This window comes from Lissotriton helveticus, chromosome 3_1 (genome assembly GCF_964261635.1).
Source record: "Lissotriton helveticus chromosome 3_1, aLisHel1.1, whole genome shotgun sequence".
In the NCBI taxonomy this organism is placed as follows: domain Eukaryota; kingdom Metazoa; phylum Chordata; class Amphibia; order Caudata; family Salamandridae; genus Lissotriton; species Lissotriton helveticus.
In genome coordinates, this window is record NC_136061.1 from 678505827 (window position 1) to 678527085 (window position 21259).

Below are 21259 nucleotides of genomic sequence, written 5' to 3' on the forward strand. Positions count from 1 at the left end.
GTATGGGCCTTGCTGACGTTAATACTTCTATTATAAGCCTGTTCTATGTGCTAAAAGTGTAAAGATTGGAGGTGCTTTCTTTATCATTTTTCTTTCAGGTTTTCAAAAAAGAAATGTCTTATTAACACGGAACATGCTTTATTAAATCATTCACCCTGTTTATCCATCGGGGAACAAGCACAGGGGAAACCTGTACAGGTGCAGGGACTGTGAGAAGAGGTGTAGTCACTCATCCATGACCACATTAGGTTGGCATGGTCTCTCAATGAAGGCGAGCTCTCATGCCCATTAGGGCTGTGACATTTTGTGGTATACTGAATATTAGCACTGAGAGATCCTGTCTTAATAATTTATACAGTAGTTGATTAAAATGTGATGTGAGAAATGTGTAATCCTCACTTGATATACATGATGGTGTAGATTGTCTCCAAGTATCCCACATAATGTAGTGCTCATCTGCTTCCTCGTAAGGTTTGTGCCATGTAAATACCAATGCAAATATAAATACATACATCATGGTGTATTCAGAAATCGAGGCATTGCTTGACAGGCCATCTCATTCCTCTCTGAGGCACCATCCCTACACTTCTATGGGCCCCAGGGGGATATGCCATTCACTCAATATCCTTTTACCCCACTCATTTAGCTATGAGAGTCTGTTTCAACAAAGTTTCGCTTTCTTTGAGTGCAGTGTTGTTTTTGGGGATGTGGCCTCTTTGATTCTCTCGATGAGGTAACTTTTGTGCGTGTGGTATAATGTTGATTTTCTTGTAGGTGTAGCACTGTTGTTTTTTTGCCTCCATTTCTTCTGTTATCTGCAAATGACCATTAGACTAATAACAGGTTATTGGCTGCATACCAGTGTTTGTCCTCGATGGTAAATGGTTGCATGTTGTTATGTTGGTTTTTAGGTCCAGCCAATTGGAAAATGTAGCTGTCTGCTCTCAAAGACTCATTGCCACTAATGCATTAAAATATGCACATACTTCCTCTGGATTGGATACCTTTCATGTCTATTTCATTTCCCTGCTTCTCTATGACTTTCCTCCCTGTTCTTTGTTTGTTCTTCCACTGGAGCTTTTCTTCATTTCCGTGCTCTGAATGGATCGTATGTCATTGCAGTACTTGCATTCCTGGAACTACTGTTTATTCTTTTTCTTTCATCACTCCATGCGAGTTCATGTGCTCTCTTCCTCTCGCCTGATATGCTGGAAGGGGTGCAAAAAGTGTAAACATTCAGGAAAACATTGCCAAATGGGATGCATGCGATGCAGCGCCCACGACAAAATTAAATGTATTTATTTGTTTGTTTACTTACTCCAAAAGGCCGTATTCTGTAGTTTACTACCCCCCACCCTGCTCCTCCTATCCACCTCACCGCCCGCAACACTCCCTACATGAGCCGCTACTGGGCAAAAGTCAGGAGTTTTTTTTAGGACAGAAGGTCAAAATTCAGGACAAAAGGTAAGTTTTCCAGACACCTCAGAGGAAGTTGTGCGAAAGTATATAAGTAAGTAAATAGACAACCACTTAAGTACAAGTCAAAATAAGTTTATATTAGGTTGAGTAATTGTGCACTTCATGGTTTTTCGGTATACGCGCAGCTTTGAGCAACTGTGCAGGTCTTTTTGTGGTATTTGATATGATAATAAGCTATATATATGTTTACTGCAATGTGTTTTCAGTCTGATATTTTGTTTACAACTCATGGTCCTGAGCAGGCATTTTTGGTGAGAGAAGCGGTCGGGAAGATCTGCTCGGATAGACTATGTTACTAGTATCTCATATCTGAGGGCAATTGTTGGCAGTAAAGCGACAAGCATAGGTCAATCAATCAATGAATCAGGGAAATGGGAGGCGCGTTACACACCTGTAAGGGTCTCAAGGCGCTGGGGGGGAGGAGAGGTGCTGCTCCAGTCAGATGAACAGCCAGGTCTTGAGGGTCCTCCTGAAGATTTGAAGAGTTGGGGAGCATCTGATGTTGATCGGGAGCTTGTTCCAGGTTTTTGCCCCAATGTTCTGGCTCTGTGGATGCACGGGGTTTCGGCGAGGGCAAGATCGGCGGATGGGTGGTTTCTTTTGGGTATGTGGAAGGAGATTCTTTCGTTGAGATATTGGGGTCTGGTGTTGTGGAGGCATTTGTAGGCGTGGGTGAGTATCTTGAAGGTTACTCTCTTCTCAACGGGGAGCCAGTGAAGGTCTCGCAGGTGTTGGGTGACGTGTTTGTGTCAGGGGGATGCTGAGGATGAGTCTGGCTCCGGTGTTCTGTATGGTCTGGAGCTTGCGGAGCAGAGATTTGTTGATCCCGGCGTAGAGGGAATTTCCGTAGTCCAGTCTGCTGGTTATGAGTGCGTGGGCAATGGTCTTTCTTGATTTGGGGGGAATCCATTTGAAGGTTTTGCGAAGGATTCCGAGGGTGTTGAAGCAGGTGGAGGCAACGGCGTTGATCTGTCGGGTTATGGTGAGGGAAGAGTTGAGTTTGATGCCAAGGTTCCAGGTGTGGTCCGTGGGGGTGGGGGCTGCCAAGGGCAGTGGGCCACCAGGTGTTGTCCCATGCAGAGGGGGAGGGTCTGAGGATGATGACTTATGTCTTCTCCAGGTTAAGCTTCAGACAGCTGCTGCTCATCCAGGAAGCGACGTTCTTCATTCCTTCCTGGAAGCTGAATCAGGTGGTGAGGGGGTCGTTGGTGAGGGAGAGATTGAGCTGGGTGTTGTCGGCTTAGGATACTATGCTGAGTCCGTGCTGTCTGACGATGGCGGCGAGGGGGACATGTAGATGTTGAAGAGTGTGGGGCTGAGCGACGATCCTTGGGGTACTCCGTAGTTGATCTCTGTGGGTTTGGAGAGGAAGGGCGGGAGTCTTATTCTTTGGGTTTTGCTGGTGAGGAAGGAGCGGAGCCAGTCAAGGGCATTTCCCTGTATGCCGACGTCGTGGAGTCTGGCGGTGAGAGTGGGGTGGGAGACGGTGTCGAAGGATGCAGAGAGGTCAAGTAGGATCAGGGCCACGGATGTCTCCTGTGGTGCGAGCAGTGCAGTCTCTGTACTTTGGTTGTTGCGGAATCTGGATTGGGAGGGCTCGAGGATGGAGTTCTGTTTGATGAATTTGTTAGTTGGATGTTGACGATATTTTTGGTAACATTGGCCGCGAAAGGGAGGCGAGCTAAAGGGAATATTGCTGTGATGAACCCACCATAAGGAACGCATTAAGAGTGTTTCAGCAAGTGGAACTCAAAATATGGAATCTGACTTTGCTTATGGGGGCTTCGCAGAGAGTTGTACTAGCTGACGAAGTCGAAAAGGTGCTTTTCCCTGCAGCTTTCTTAAAGAAGGCCCAGTCGATACACTATACATAGTTTATTGTTGGCGGCTGGCCTAGTGCTACAAACACAATAAACATCTCAATCACAGCTCATGACACTATGAGGCTTTCCCTAAAACCTTACACCTAATAAAAACATGCAAACATTTACAATTGTTAGTGTAACATTCAAGCACATGGGTGTCACTCAAAATGTCATATGCATGATATATAGGTGCTCTTCCCTGCAGCTTTCTTAACGAAGGCCCAGTCGATACACTAAACATAGTTTGTTGTTGACGGCTGGCCTATTGCTACAAACACAATATATATCTCATGCACAACTCATCACACTATGAGGCTTTCCCTAAAAACTTACACCTAATAAAAACATGCAAACATTTACAATTGCAAGTGTAACATTCAAGCATATGGGTGTCACTCAAAATGTCATATGCATGATATATAGATCCCACACATAAGCACACAGCAAATACAGAATAGTAACACAAAGGCAAGGGAGTAGCCAGAAAATTAAAATTCCTCTCACTTTGAACTAAAGCTCTTATGGTACCAAGAAAGCAAAGTAAGTCATCACAACCGTCCCCAGAAGGGCTCTCTTGTCCAAGGATCTAGCCATTCATCCTTCCACCAAACCCCTGATATCCAGCATTTCAAATTTACATTCTGTCATCTATTAATTATTTCGCCCATCATTCAGTCTTTCATCATTCATTCTGCCCTTCCATCTGTGTGCCCATCCATATCCAACCATTTTCAACCATTTGAAAACCTATCCATCATCTATCCTTCCATCCATGATTGTATTCATCCATCACTCCATCCACCAATTCACTCATCCATCTATCCACCCTTTTACCCAATCCATCCTTTCACTCATCCATCATCCATCCATCCTTTCACCCAATTCATCCATTCTCTCATCCATCCACTCTTCCACCCATCCATTCATTTATCCATTCACTCATCCATCCAAAAATATACCCAATCCATCCTGTCATTCACTCATCCATCCAACCATTTACCCTTTCCCCACCCTGTCATCCTTTCACTTACTCATTCATCCACCCAGTCACTCATCCGTCCACCCATTCACCCTTTAACTCATCCATCGATCCTTTCTTCCAGCCTACCACCCTCCCTTTCACTCATGTATGCATTCTTTCACTCATCCAAATTTACATCCATGGACCCATTCGCCCATTCATTCTTCCAATCATTCATCCATGCTTTCACTCATCCATCCATCCTCCCTTTCTCTCTGCATTCCCCTTTCACTTAGCCATCTGTCCTTCCATCCACCCTTTACCCATCCATCCATGCATCCATTTACTCATCCACTCATGAATCCATCCATTGACAATATCACTCATCCATCCTTTCACTCATCCATCCATCCTTTCTCTCATCTTTCCACCCTTTCACTCATCTATCCATCCTTTTGACCATCTACCCTGCCTTTCACTCACTCATCCATCCTTACAACCACCCTTTCACTTATCCATCCATCCAACCTTTCACTTATCAATTCATCAATCCATCCAACATTTTTCTCAGCCATCCACCCATTTACTCGCCCATCATCCACCCTTTCACTCATCCAATCCATCCTTTCACTGATCCATCCACACTTTTACCCATCCATCTACCCTTCCATCCATGCATCCATCTATTTAGCCTCATCCATCCTTCCACTCACTCATCCATCCATCCTTTCTCTCATTATTCATCCATTCACCGTTTCACTCATCCATTCATCTTTTCACTAATCCGTCAAGTCATTTACCCATTTCTTTCCTTACTCATTCACTTTTCACAATAATTATCAGCTGAGCCTTTGTCTCCTGAGTTGCTGGCAGAAAAGGCCCATCAAGAACTTCAACCCCACTGTAGTTCCTAAAGTAAGGGGTGGGGTGGAGAGGGTTTACTATGCTTCTGCACTTAGTCAATCTTAAAACTTGGAAGACATGAGTTATGCATGATGCATAGTGCCAGGACGTGAGGTGACTGTGACAAGGGGTTGTTTCCAGGGCTTTAAGTGGGATGAAAAAACTGGGGGTCTCTCCAAGGGACATGTCTGATATAATAAAGGGTGTGGCTTAAAACACCTAAGCTAAAAATATGAGCTGAGCATAATGTGCCACCCGACTGGTATTTTGCTGTTTCTATCATTACATCCAGTAACATTAGACCTACAACAAGGCATGACTATTGGCTTTGTCAATGGGTGTTAGTTGCATAAAATAAACAAAAAAACAGCAACTATGGCTTCGTTGTATATTATATTAAAAATGCTTCAGCCCTGAAATGATGAAACTGTGAAACAACTATAACATCTTCTTTTTAACTTCTTTTCCCGGCTTCTTTTCATGAACTGGCACATAGCAGCATGGGCGTTAGTGTACATTTATTTTTGTACATTACTTCCATCTAAGAGAATGCCCTGCCCTAGACTGAGGCAGGAGGAGGCCCACCACAGACTTTGACCGCCCATTGTCATCCTGTATGTGACAACAAGTCGCATACAGGATGACAATGGGCGGGGTGGGGCTGCTCTTGTGCTCCAAGGATGAGTGTGTGGCGGCCCCATCAGGGAGCTGAAGCTTCCCGCAGGGAAACAGCTCTGCTCCCTGCAAGGACCAAAATTATGGACAATAGGTGTCTGTTAGAGGGATCATCACGGACAACGGACGTGAGGTCCAAATTACGGATGGTCCATGAGATTTACGGACAGTTGGTCACCCTACATTTAGCACTCGTCACACTCTGCTCCCTGTTGCTCCCTTCTCACACTCTGTGGCTCATCCGTTGCTTTCCTCCAACCCGCCCCCCCCCCCCCCCTGCCGCACCACCCACTCACAGATACAAACTCAGGCATGGCTGTTTTTCTAAGTTTCTTCTTTGTTATCATCTTCCTACTGATTATTAAGGATACGAGCGCTACTGACACTGTGGGTACTGCCTAATTTACAATAGCTGTGTCGGTCGCTCCCCACGCTCCCCGGACATCGGTATCCCTGAACCCTGGTATCGTTACGATTTAAAAAGCAATTGCCGCCACCTTATTGCAGTTTAATATTTCATTGCGCTAATTTTAATTTACTCTGCCTGTAGTGTTGAACTTTGCAGTAGCGCGTGATTATTAAGGATACGAGCGCTACTGACACTGTGGGTACTGCCTAATTTACAATAGCTGCACCTTCGCCCACATTGCAGATATATTTTACCTGATTGTGCCGACCTCGGCGTGTTATTGTTTATACTAGTAGCCATTTTGTTGTTGTGCCTGCCAACCCGCCCCTCCACCCCGATCACACCTCCCTGCGGCCCCTCCCTCGCCCCTCCCCCTCCACTATCCATAAATGCCAGATGCCTCAACGCGCAGCGTCCACGCGCTGCGGCCTCGCCGAAGGTGCGCCAAAGGTAAGCCCGTCTGCGCCCGTCCGCGCCTGTACCGCGCCCAGCGCCCGTCCCCCTGCTCTATGCCGCTCCCAACCCCCCAGAATAACTTATGATGCCGCTACTCTCCTCGCCCTCAACGCCGGACGCACCCCACTTTGCTGCGAAGCTTCCCCAGGACGTACCCACGGCCCATTCACCTGCCTCTCCTGTAAGTTCAACTGCGTCAGGACCCTCACCAAACACACTTCCTCCACACACAGCTCCGAACCCAACGACTTGAAATGCATCCTACTGAACACCCGCTCGGTCCACAGACATGCAACCGAACTCTGGGACCTAATCGACACTGCGTCACCTGACATCGCCTTCCTTACTGAAACATGGATGAATGCATCTTCTGCCCCCGACATCGCCATAGCCATACCGGACACTTACAAGATCATTCGAAAAGACCGCACCAATAAAAAAACTGGAGGAGGCATCGCCATCGTCCATAGAAACACCATCAAAATTACAACCAGCTCTGACGTAAATCTTGCAACCGCCGAACACCTCCACTTTCAGATCCACACCGACCCCAGGACCACACTTAGAGGAACACTCATTTACAGACCCCCAGGCACCCGATCTCAATTCAGTGACGACATCACTGACTTCGTCAGCCCGCACGCCCTCGCCTCCGAGAACTACATTCTTCTAGGAGACTTCAACTACCACCTTGACAACATTCACGACAACAACACCACCACCCTTCTGGACAACCTGTCCAATCTCGGACTCAAACAACTTGTTGACACCCCCACTCACATAGCCGGACACACGCTCGACCCTATCTTCACCTCCAGCAAGCACATCTCCTTCGATCATACTACAGCCCTCCACTGGACGGATCATAGCTGTGTTCACTTCAGCTACAAAACAACCCTGACCCACAACCGTCCACAACCCATTCCCCGAAGAAAATGGAACAAAATCTCCACCGAACAACTCCTCACATCACTCAGCCAAAACATTCCCACCCTGGCAACGGACCCAGACCTAGCGGCCACCAACCTCAGGCAATGGATTACCCACAGTGCGGACGAACTAGCACCCCTGAAAAAACACCAGTCGAAATCATCCAGCAAAAAAGCTCCCTGGTTCAATGATGACCTTAAAAAATCCAAGAAGACATGCCGCACCCTGGAGAAGAATTGGAGAAAAGAACCAACTTCAGACAACATGGACTCCCTCAAGACAGCCACCCGCAAACACCACCAACTGATCCGATCCGCCAAGAAATCAGCACTTAAGAACCGTCTCGACAACAATTCTCATAACAGCAAGGAACTCTTCAATATAGTCAAAGAATTCACCAACCCTCCTGCAGCATCCAACGACATCACTAACTCCCAAGACCTCTGCGATGCGCTATCCTCCTTCTTCTACAACAAAATTGCCGACATCCACAACAGCTTCAAGAATTCTCCCAATGACCAACTCACCCCACCCACTTCAGATTCCACCCCTCCAACTAACTACCTCAACTCCTGGAACCCAATCACCATTGAAGACACCATTCGCCTCATGAACTCAATCCACTCTGGCTCACCTTCTGACCCCTGCCCCCACTTCATCTTCAACAAAGCTGACTCCATCATCGCTCCCCAACTCCGCGATGTCATCAACTGCTCCTTCGACTCCGCCACCTTTCCAGAAATATGGAAACACGCCGAACTCAGCGCCCTTCTGAAAAAACCAACAGCAGACCCCTCAGATCTGAAAAACTACCGACCCATTTCCCTACTCCCTTTCCCGGCCAAAGTCATCGAGAAAGCCGTCAATAGCCAACTAGCAGCCTTCCTTGAATCCAACAACTCCCTGGATCCCTCACAGAACGGCTTTCGAGCCAAACACAGCACCGAAACCGCCCTCATTGCGGCGACCGACGACATTCGAGCACTCCTGGACAACGGTGAAACAGTGGCCCTCATTCTACTCGACCTCTCCGCCGCCTTCGACACTGTCTGTCACAACACCCTCATACAACGCCTCAACAACATCGGCATACAAGGAAAAGCCTTGGACTGGATCATCTCATTCCTAGCCGGGAGAACACAGAGAGTCCGACTCCCTCCATTCTACTCAGAGCCCACCGAAGTCATCTGCGGCGTACCTCAAGGCTCCTCACTCAGTCCCACCCTCTTCAACGTCTACATGAGTCCCCTCGCCTCCATCGCACGTCAACACAACCTCAACATCATCTCCTACGCCGACGACACCCAGCTAATCCTTTCCCTCACCAAAGACCCCAACACCGCCAAAAACAACCTTCACGAAGGTATGAAAGAAGTAGCCGAATGGATGAAACAAAGCCGCTTAAAACTCAACTCAGACAAGACGGAGGTGCTCATCCTAGGATCATCCCCCTCAGCTTGGGACGACTCCTGGTGGCCTTCCGCTTTGGGATCTGCGCCCACACCCACAGACCATGCACGTAACCTTGGCTTCATTCTAGACTCCTCCCTCTCAATGTCCAGACAAGTCAACGCCGTATCGTCCTCCTGCTTCAACGTCCTTCACATTCTCAAAAAGATCTTCCGCTGGATCCCCCTCGAAACAAGAAAGACTGTCACCCATGCACTGGTCACGAGTCGACTGGACTATGGCAACACACTATACGCCGGAATTACAACAAAATTGCAGAAAAAACTCCAGCGCATCCAAAACGCATCAGCGAGACTCATATTAGAGATCCCGCGCCAAGAGCACATCACCGGTCACTTAAAAAACCTCCACTGGCTTCCCGTCAACAAAAGAATTACTTTCCGCCTTCTTACCCACGCACACAAGTCCCTTTATAATCTAGGACCCGAATGCCTCAACACCCGACTGTCCTTCTACTATCCCACCCGCCAACTAAGATCATCCAATCAAGCCCTCGCCGCAGTCCCGCTCATCCGAAAAACCACCATGGGTGGCAGATCCTTCTCCTTCCTGGCTGCCAAGACCTGGAACTCACTCCCCACCCACCTCCGCCTTACTCAGAATCACATCTCCTTCAGAAAAGAACTGAAAACATGGCTATTCGATAAAAAGTAAACCCCTCCCTCCAGCGCCTTGAGACCCTCTGGGTGAGTAGTGCGCTTTATAAATACCTGAACTTGAACTTGAAAGCTCCTGCTTTTCTCTTCCCACTATCTGTTGCTCCACATCCCTGCATTGCCTTATGCCCCATCCATTCCTCTTGGTGTCCACCATCTTGAACAATAAATAATATTTTTTTTTATTTAAAAAGAAAAACAATGGAGGCCGCATCATGCTGTATGCATGCATGCGTAGTGCCACAAGCACACAAATACAACATTGCTCTAGGTTGCTGTAACATTATGATACATACGCCTGCATGCATGACGATGCATGTGCACATATGTCATCACACTTTTTTTTGCTGATGCTGCACACAATAGGCAGAAAAGCATTGTCATTGCCAATAGGGCGGCATTGCCAGCCAAAAGGCAAGACCTATTGGCTTTGCCAATGCTTGTCACACCTGTGATGCTACTGTTGCTTGTTGTTTTCTGGCCTAGTGAACTCTCTGATGGATCTTATACCAGTGATGCTGTAACCTGGCAGAGCAGGACTCTATGTAATAAAGATTACCAGTAAGTGGTAACATTATGTGTTGGTACCCACAGCTTTCTTATTCCAACATTCGCACGCTTTTCCCTCAAGCGTGAGTGCTCTCCACTCCATACAAACACGCCTTGTATTGCATAAGAGTTCCTGCCAGAGTGTTGATTGTTGTGAAATTATTTCTTGCTTTGATTCCAAACTGCACCTCCGGAAAGCAGCTGGTTTATGTGCCGGTGCGGCTAGAAGTGAGCATGCAACTCCAAGAGCAAGTCAGGGCGACACTAAACGTTGAAATATGAATGTAACCCCTACACTGATAGTGACGGAATTTCACAGTGACACGATAAATGCCGTGCTTAATCAGCTGGTACAATTCCACAACAGTTCTTCTCGGACTTCTCCCGAAATGCTGCAATAAACTTCTCGTAGGAAGTGTAAACCCAGCCTGAAAGGGCGCTCTCTCCCTGCATTGAGTGTACGCAAGCTAGAACAGGCGCCTAGATTCTGTGTGCTATTTATTACAAACTAACCAGTGTGCAGTGAAATCCGAAACCCGAAATCGTTTTATTTCTAGGTAAGGGAAAAATGAGAAAGAGGCCGTATATCTATCTTGACGTCCATGGTCGATGTCTCAAGTCTGCCTACAAGGACCATTTGTACACAGCGGCGAAGAAGGAAGAAGGTGGATTTGCACTAGAAGTACGTGAAACTGGCAGTGCTACCAATGAAGTGTGTTATATTCATGAGTTAGGCCCATGAGGCGAAGCCCCTTATTTCTTACATTGTCCTCACAAATACCATTTTTCCTCTGTGACCTTTTGCACATATTTTCATGCACAACAATGTTGGATTAGTTTCTCTGAAGCTAAACTTGTTTTCACATCTAGCTTTGCACAGCATTATCACAAAAACTCTGAACATCATGTACACGATCTCGTTTCACACTACATACCAATGTCATCACTATCTTTATCCACGGGGTGACAGGGTTAGCTACATATCTATAACATCACCAATCTATACGGACATCACAAGGCTGCTTTCTATTATAAAAGATGAGCATCCAGATAGATTAGTAGAGGAGGTACTTCCGCTGACACCAAGGGTAATTGCATGCTGAGAAATCACCCCGCAGCGGTCTGGCATCTCGTGAGGGGCGTCCTGTTCGTGATCAAGACAGGGTCCTTCACTCCACCCCATCAGGCAATGGGGTTGGATCATCCCTTGGGGAGGTACACCTACACACACTCTAGGTAAACTTAGAGTAGGGTTCGCATAAGTAGGAGTACGCTAGATTACTGCCTTGCTTTATATGCCTACACATGTAAAAAAATGTCAGCACCATGATAGATCTATATCTACTATTTCCGCTTTTGGTGCTCATTCTCACATTTATCTGCTTCTGTCTACTAATCATTGCAGGGCATGTACTTAGTACATGGATAGTTTTGGTTCAATAAATATTATTGAAAAAGTCCCAATGTGTATTTTCTGTATATTTCTCTGAGGATAAGAAAGAACAAGTGACTGAGTGAAAGGTTCTGTATTGATTCCACAATCCCCGAGGGGTCAGGGTTGTCATGTTCAGTGGTTGCCAGAAAACCATTCGCTCTCTGGTAAGGTTCGGGGGGCGTATGGTGGCACTGTGTTATAGCTGGTCTATAGGCCAACATATTCTGCGGGGTGTCCGGAATCAGTCTGGACACTAAGCCCCTAGTTTATGTTTATGTTGTCCAAACAATGGGCAGATCCTATGGATTAGTAGGAACTATATGACAAGGGATTATCTCAAAAATGGAGAGGCCACCAGAACTACATGACTAATGGCTTGCAGACTTCTCACAAACTGCAGCAGGCGACTATACCAAAAAGCAAAAGTAAAAAGGCTGTAATAAACACAGTAAACAATTCTACAACAAGGTCTAGTAGAGGAAAATGAAACACTAACATTACAAAATAATCTGTGTATGGTATGAGTTTCACTCCACTGTGCTCACCTCACAAACCTTTAGCATTGTATATTTAATTTATAGAATGGATTAAGAACAACACACAGTTTGGAGTCTGTGTTAATCTCACTCGGGGCAGTAGTAGGTGACATTGGTCACCTCGGACTCACTTTGTATTCATCATCACACTATACCCACAGTTCTATCATAACTTTCTCCTTATGCAGAGGTGCCAGAGCTTCTGTTTAATGTCACAGTGTAACAGGTGGTGTGCCACCTTCTGGCCCTAGTTTCCTTCTGTCATTACTTCTTTCTTCATCAAATTTGCAGTTTACATTTTAGAAACATAAGAGACGTCAACACTTTCACTCTCCTGCACAACCTATTTCCACCAAGTGGTCAACCACTTACTGCTGTTCTGTTTTTTCCTGTATAAAGTCAAAGCTGAGCAAACACAACCTTCAGATGCTCTGTTCTTCTGGAGCTCGAAGACTAGTATCAGTTCCACAGGAAAACCCTGTATATGACTCCCCGATTTTTTCCCGGATTCCGGTAAAAGCCCGACCCAAGGTTCAGCAGACCTGCCAAATTCTAGTTTGTTTTTTAATGTATGAAGAGGGGGTGTGGTCTTAGAGAGGGCAGGGATTTGTGCTGAGCACTGCCCGTGAGGTTCTTTCCTCTTCCTCCACCTCCCCATCCACAAATGAAAAAAAAAAAAACTTTCTCATTCTGTCACTGATGGTCCGAGGAGATTTAAAAGCGGCTAATGACCATCAGCTGTGCAGATCCTCCAAACTCGAGCTGGAAACTCACTTTATGCAGGTGTTTCCAGTTCACCTGGAACGGTTTTATAGACAGGGTGCACTGACCCTGTTTGCCAGGCACAAACAGGGACACTGGGGCATATTACCAAGCCCTCGATAAATGCGTTAGCGACTTTTTGAAGTCGCTAACACATTTATTTTCATTTCGCACTATTCCCAATACGTCTCTAACCTGAGTTAGAGACGTATTCTTGACGTTATCTATGGCCCCGCGCTGGGGGCGATAGATAACGCTAATGGGATGCAGGGTGGGCGTTCCCACGTCCAACCACATGTAAAATGTGTTTGGAGGTGTTAACACCCTATCATCAAGGCAGGAGTTGGAGACCTGCGATAAACTCGTTTATCGCAGGTCTCCCAACGCCTGCTTTGATCAGGTGTTAGGCATAGAAAACATGGGGGTGTGGATCATAAAGCTGAATCCACCCCCGATATTATCAAGGCACACATTAGCGCGTGAAAACAACGAATGTTCCATATCGCCGACTATCGCCGGATTTGATTTCGCCTACGTGATGCACGTTGATAATTACGCGCTATCACGGCGCAAAAATCCGGCGATAGCCGGTGATATGAAAATGTGCGATGTGCGTTTTTTAACGCACATCTAGATAATATGCCCCACTGTTCCCTATTACAATTAGTTCCGATCCCCTCAGGACAGCCGCGATCTGAGGCTGCCTTGGGGGCAGTGCATTCAGTGAAATACGGAGCAGCTGCTGATACGTCATCCGGTGTTCCACAGCGCAGGCGGCAGCCACCTGCACTTTAAAGAGGTGAGTGACTGCACTCATCAGCATGGTGACGTCTGTGGGGGGTCCATGGACCCCACGTCCCACTTCCAGAAAGCTGCCTTATGGAGGTCCAGTGATACTGTGCCTCAAATATGTGACACATTGTTACTGCACCAACTTAGAGCCTGTTTACCATTTAGGGACCTGTTTACCATTTCAGAGGAATCCATAATGGGGCACGGATGCAGAGTAATTCACTCATTTGCATGGGAGCGTATATGTGCACCAGCTCTATCAGCATTACAGAAGTGGCTGCATGAGTGTCTGTGGTCCTTTCTATAATACCATAGTGCCCCTGAGGCATACGAAGCATACGCCTATAGGCCAATAGGAATGAATAGGTAGGCAATTCTTAATTGCGAATCGCAATTTGCGAGTCACAATTAAGGAATGTTTGGGAATCGCTATTTTAATAGCGATTCCTACATGCATAGGCTTTTGAGAGTCCTTAATTGCGATTCCTTAATAATCACAATTTAGGACTCGCAAAAGCTTTTTTGATGCATGTGCCCGCATTACTGCGCGCAGCGCTTGGCTTTGTAGGCGCTTCTTGCAATTTTAAATACCCGTTTTCTCTTCTTTATTTTAATTGTGTTTGAAAATTATCCCCTGATTTTAAAACTCACCCGCCGCATTCTTGCACCTTAATAGTGCCCTACACCGCTGCTTTGGCGGACTGCCCAGCGCGCCTTCCTCGAGCTTGAGCGCCATCTTGGGGGGATTCAGGGACGCTGACGCCTTTCATTGAGCACTCTAGCAGTCAGGTTGACTGGCTAGAGGCAACTCGGCGCACATATTTAAAAGCCTGAAAGAGGTAGGGTCTGCCTGTAAGGCACCGCATTACTGCGCGCAGCGCTTGGCTTTGTAGGCGCTTCTTGCAATTTTAAATACCCGTTTTCTCTTCTTTATTTTAATTGTGTTTGAAAATTATCCCCTGATTTTAAAACTCACCCGCCACATTCTTGCACCTTAATAGTGCCCTGCACCGCTGCTTTGGCGGACTGCCCAGCGCGCCTTCCTCGAGCTTGAGCGCCATCTTGGGGGGATTCAGGGACGCTGACGCCTTTCATTGAGCGCTCTAGCAGTCAAGTTGACTAGCTAGAGCCCTATATAGCTCCGGTATTATGGCGCGCAGCGTGTGCGCACTGCGTGAGTGCCGGAGCGCCGCCGGAGTCACGCCAGAGTCCAGCCCGTCTGCGCCCGTCCGCGCTGAGGACGGGCTGGACGGCTGGTCGGCTGGAAATGCTGATAGTGATTCCATAGGCTTCAGGTACTCTAACCACGACCTGCTAAAGCTAAAGCCATCTGTCCTTCCATGCCATTATAGTTCTACTCCTGAGGTTCTTTTAAATATCCCCCGTTGTGGCTGCTTCCAGGAGGGCCATGGGGTTTCTGGTTTTCCCTCGGCTCCTTGTCAGTCGGGACAGAGCCGTAACATGGGAGGTAGTGTCTTGAGGGAAAATGGCTTCCTTATCAATGCTCGTTCTTTAATTAAGCACAATGTCGCTTTTAGGGATTTTGTTCTGGACAGAAAACCCACTTGGGTTTTCATCACAGAAACCTGGGCAAAAGATTCCTCGGGTCCAGACCTAGTGGAAGCAGTTCCAGAAGGCTACTTCTTTGCGAGGCTGGATAGAGCAGGACGTACAGGAGGAGGGTTGGGCATCCTATATAGGGATAGTCTCCTATGTCACATTTCACCGCTATCTGACCCTCAGGATGCTGTTCAGGCCCTACACTTTTCTTTAAAAGGCTCCTTTGAGATTCCACTCACTGGGGTCCTAATTTACCGCCCCCTGGGTCTAGAACTGAGTTTGGACATACTATGCTAAATATCCTAGAACCATATTTTGGCTGCGAGCATCTTACGGTCCTGGGAGAGCTGAACTATCATCTAGAGAATTTGGAGTCCAGTGATACCATCTCCCTGCTCGATGCTCTGTCTGCCTGTGGGCTGAACCAGCTTATGAGGGGTGCCACCCATCAAGCGGGCCATACGCTTGATGGAGTTTTTTCAGACGATGTAAGGTTGACAGTTAATGATCCTTTCCCCCTCTCATGGTCTGACCACTATGCTGTTCCAATAGAAATGTCCTGTCTTACTATGGATAGCAATGCAAGGGGTTTAAGTAAGATGAAATCTCGGCGAAACCTTAAGAACATCTTTAATAGCACCCTTGCCCCTAGGATTCCCAGTATGACAATTTCTCAGGAGGAAGACGTATGTCTGGCGGTCTCTCAGCTAGAAAAGGCCGTCACTACTGCGCTTGATGAACTTGCCCCCGTCCGCATGCGTTACTCTGCCAGGAAAAAGCCGTCGGCCCCTTGGTTCTCAGAGCCATTAAGACTCCTCAGGCAGGGAGTCAGGAGGCAGGAACGTCTCTGGTTGGCCAGTTGGGATCTGAGGGAAAAAGAGGTTCATAAAATCCTATTGAGGGGCTATAAGGCAGAGGTAATAAGAGCTAAGCAACAATATTTTACTGCTTGTACCACCTCACTTTCCTCCCCGAAAGAGCTCTTGAAGATTGTTGATTCCCTGACTTCCCTTCAGATTCCTGATCCCGTTATTGGCTCTCAGCAGCTGTGTAATAACATTGCCTTTTTCTTCCAGGCAAAGATTGCTGATATCTATTCGGCCCTAGAGCTTCAGAAGGCCTCGATCTCTGATTCCTCTGGTCCCTCTGTGTCTGCCTTAACTTTAGCGGAGGATACTCCCTTGGGGCGCCTGGCCTCTTTTTCTCCTCTTTTACTTCAGGAACTAGAGAATCTTCTAACTAAGACCAGATCAGGCTCCCCCCTGGATCCTTGTCCTCTTAAGCTCCTCAAGCAGTGTAAGGAGACTCTTCTGCCCCCCCTTTTAGATATCATGAATAGGGCAATGAGGGTTGGCACTTTTCCTCAGCAATGGAAGAGGGCCGTGGTAAAGCCACTGCTTAAGAAGCCAACATTGGACCCAGGGGTACTTAAAAACGTTCGCTCTATTTCGCTGCTCCCTGCCCCTGCGAAGATGCTGGAAACACATCTCAACAAGCATCTCACGGCCTTTCTGGAAAACTCTGGTCATTTGGATCATTCGCAGCACAGATTCAGGAGGGAACATAGCACCAAGTTGGCCCTTACCATAGTGGTGGACAACATCCGCACCCGAGTTGATAAGGGCCAGACCACCCTCCTCATCCTGTTAGACCTTACGGCTGCATTTGACACCCTTTCTCCCTCGGTTTTAACATCTCGCCTGAGGGAGATTGGGGTGGAGGGGTCCGCTCTTAGTCTTCTGACCTCCTTCCTTGACCAGAGGGAACAGAGAGTGAAGCTTGGGGAGTTTCTATTTCCATCCCTGTCTGTGCACTGTGGGGTCCCTCAGTGGTCGTCATTAAGTCCGCCCCTTTTCAACATCTATGTGACCCCACTTGCCAGACTGATAAGATCTTTTGGGATGGAGGTAGTCTCCTACGCCGACGATACCCAGATCCTGGTCTCCCTCTCCCAGCCTGTCAGCGTGGCTGCCTCCAATTTTAGATTCTGTATGGAGGCAGTCGCTCAATGGATGATTCACAATTCATTGAAACTTAATGGTGAGAAGACGGAGATCTTGGTGTTTGGAGGAAAGGAGGATATCTGGTCGGCAAACTGGTGGCCCGTTTCTCTGGGTGCCTGCCCGGTACCTGCCGCTCTGGCTAAAAACCTAGGAGTCTTGATCGACCCTACCCTCAGTATGCGTCAGCAGGTGAATAGAACAGTCTCCACCTGCTGGGGCATAATTCACATCTTGGGGAAGATTAAACACTATCTATCCCAGCAGGCGAGAAAGCAAGTTGTGGTTGCACTCATAGGCTCCCGACTTGATTACTGTAATGCGCTGTATGCAGGACTCAACAGGGGGTTGCTGCAGCGTCTACAAATGGTCCAGAACGCGGCGGCCAAGTTTGTGCTAGATTTACCCAAACGTGCGTCAGCCACTTCCGCAAGGAAATCGTTACACTGGCTCCCCATTGAGGACAGGATTTCCTTTAAAATCATGTGCCTGACCTATGGCGCCTTAGCGAGAAATAGGTCAGCAGGGATTGGTGCTCTCCTGGCCCCCTACAGCCCTTCTAGAAATTTGCGTTCCGCCAACAAGTCTCTGCTATCAGTACCACGCATTCGCAGAGCTAAATGGGGTGGCAGAGCTTTTTCTACCATAGCACCAAAAATGTGGAACGCTCTTCCTGTGGAAACGAAGTCCCTTCCCACTATGCAGTCCTTTAGAAAGGCCCTGAAGACTCGGCTATTTGCTAAAGCATACCTGTAGTTCTGTTTTGCCTTTTTTGTGATTTATTTTGATAGGCGCCTTGATGCCTTCGGGATTTAGTTGCGCATTATACATTTTCTTTCATTCATTCAAGTGATATTGTGTGGCCTATTAATGGAGTGCACTATTAATTCCCTATTATCCCTCAATTCTATATACCCCCATACCAAACAGTTTTGTGTGCTGGTATCACCAAACACCAGGTACACCAGTGAAAGTCAAAGTCCCCTTCCATACAGAATCCTTAGTGCTTGCAAACTCCCTACCTTTGCTCCTGGACTCTGCCTCAAGCCTCAAATAAACAGCTCCTCAGCAGTTTCAGGCAACTGTTCTCCATTGCTGGTACCAGTCCCATTTCAACCCCTTATAGTGCACTAATGCAGTAAGGTACACTATAGTGAGCTTGACAAGAGGAGCTTGTTGTCATACAGGCCGGCTCACTATACTGTTTATGTGTGGAAAAGCATGTACTAATGCGTGTGAACTAGAAATTCCAGCAGCGTAGACTCCGCTCAACAATGCCATTACCCATAAAGCAATACATAGCATGATCACCCCCAGCTGGAAAGGCAGAAAGCACACCACAGCATCTCAGCCGTTTGCTTACTGAGGCACGGTTCGCCAATTATCCCACTCCATATCCCAACACATCCTTAAGTTTGGACATAGAGGTAATCTTAAAAGTAGGAGTCCATAGAGGTGCCATGTCACGGTGTACCAGCCCTGCAGATGTCACACGCATAAAGCAGTTGCGCTCTCCGTGGTGACCGGCACTATAACGTTTGGAGCACTAAGGACGATATATACATATTAGAATATGTTGTGTAGTTTTATTTTTTTATTTTATTTATGCAGTTTTCTGAAACAAGGTGCAATTACAACAACATATCCCCCCTCCCCCACCCTCCAGTTGTGCAGTATATCCCATGAAATTCCGACATCAATCCTCACAGTTACCAATGGTTACACAGCCAATTAGCCAACAACCCATTAAGTAGGGCAGGTGGCGATATAAGTACCTATATGCGCTTACTCGTGTCATACTGGCAATGCTCAAAAAACACCAGTGTCAAAGGTTACAGCAGCAGGCTCCCCATACAGGAGAAACACTCCTGACTCCCGAAGCCTTGTTACAAGTCTTAATAGCCTTGGTGATGTCCCGCCTGGATTTCTCTAATTCGATATACCATGGCCTTCCCAAATCCCAGCTGTCCAGGCTACAGATTGTTCAGAACCAGGCTGCTAGACTTGCATTCAAAATCCCCAGATGGCAGTTGGCCCAACCTTTATTATATCAACTTCACTGGCTACCAGTCAGTGAAAGAATAGCTTTTAAGGTCCACTGCCTGGTCTTCAAGGCTCTCACGGGTCCCTCCCCTGCTTTCCTGAAGTCCCTGATTACTCCTTACTGCCCCTCTCGCACTCTGAGGTCCACCCACCTCCAGCTCCTAGTTGTTCCCCGTGTCAAACTTACCAGATCTGGTGGTCGCAGTTTCTCTCATCTGGCCCCTAAGCTGTGGAATTCTCTTCCACTTTCACTTAAGACTTCTTGTTCCCTCCTCTCTTTTAGGAAATCCGTAAAAACATTGCTCTTCTCCCATTGCCACTAAATTCCTTCTGTCTAATCTCAGGATCCTATCAGCGCCAGGAAACTTATGGTGACAGCGCGCTTAATAAATGTCTCTTAACATTAACATTAACATTAACACTCAAAGTTCTAGGCGCGTCGGGCACAGTGTCCAGCCCTCTAGGTCCCCTGATGTTCTGCTACGGCAGTGCTACCAGTCCGAGTCGCTAGATAAGTGCGGTAGAGCCCCCAGGAGTTCTTGGGCCTGCTGGTAGGGGGAAGGAGTTCACTATAATTCTCTGATTGAGTGCAGCAATACAGCATGTCGTGGGCCCATCTCTTAGACGTTGGTTTTGGGCCTCCTATCCAGCAGCATGCCACTACTCTGCGCGCAATCAAAAACCCCATATCTACCATCTAACGGATCGCTCTCGGCAGCTTTTTGGTGTAGCCTAATAATGCTATCATGGGATCTGGGGGAATGTCAACTTCTGTGATCGTGCTAAGTTCTTCAAAAATCTTTATCCAGAAATCACTGATCCCCGGGCACAGCCATGCTAGATGCAAAAAGTCAGCATCAGGGGCATGACATCGCTCACAATCCGCTGTGGCGCGGAGGCCATACCTAAAAAGCCTAGGCGGGGTGTAATATATTCTATTTAGGAATTTGAAATGTACCAATTTATGCCGGCCATTCAGTGATATGTTTTTTTGTATTGGAGCAGCAGTACGTCCAAGTGTCATCCTCTAGTGTCATTTGCAAATCGGACTGCCAGGCCAAACGTGCTTTAGTGTATGTGTGTTCCCGGTGGGATTGTGATAAGGCATATAAGTGAGAGAGTAGCTTCTGAGGTGACGCCGCCTTTATTATATACGTGAGCTCGGGAACCTCCGGTGGTTCCATCATGTCCGCCCCCAGAAGATCTAAAAGCGCATGCCGAACCCTGTAATACTGGAATCGCGTCAAGAGCGATGGTGCATCAATTCCCGCCACCACTTGTTCCCATGTCTTTGCCACCCCGCCTTGAAACAAGTCCCCAGCAGTCGCTAGTTTGAGTTTCAGCATGTCGGCTATCACACCCTTTTCCCGCAACGGGGGCAACCATCTGGCCCAGTCAATGGGCATGATAGGGGAGTAAAGTAGTGCTCCGTTCTGCCCCTGAAGGAGGCTGTGCCACGCATGGTTAGTAGACATCAGCGAGTCCAGGCAGCCCGTCCTGCGATCAGTCGGTTCAAAGATCGTGTGAGGGAGGGAGAGAGGGCTGGCAAACAGGGTTTCCATCTTAACATGCGGTATGTTTCAGTCCCCATGCACCCACGTATGTAAATGTGCTGCCTGTGCCACTCGATAGTACAGCTCCAAATCCGGAGCACCCAGACCACCCATCTTGTATGGTAGCGTGAGTAGTGACCACTTTGCGCGAGGTTGACCACCCGCTCACGCAAGCTTCGTCATCAGCTGCTGCAGTCTCTGGAAAAATACTTTAGGGAGCACCAT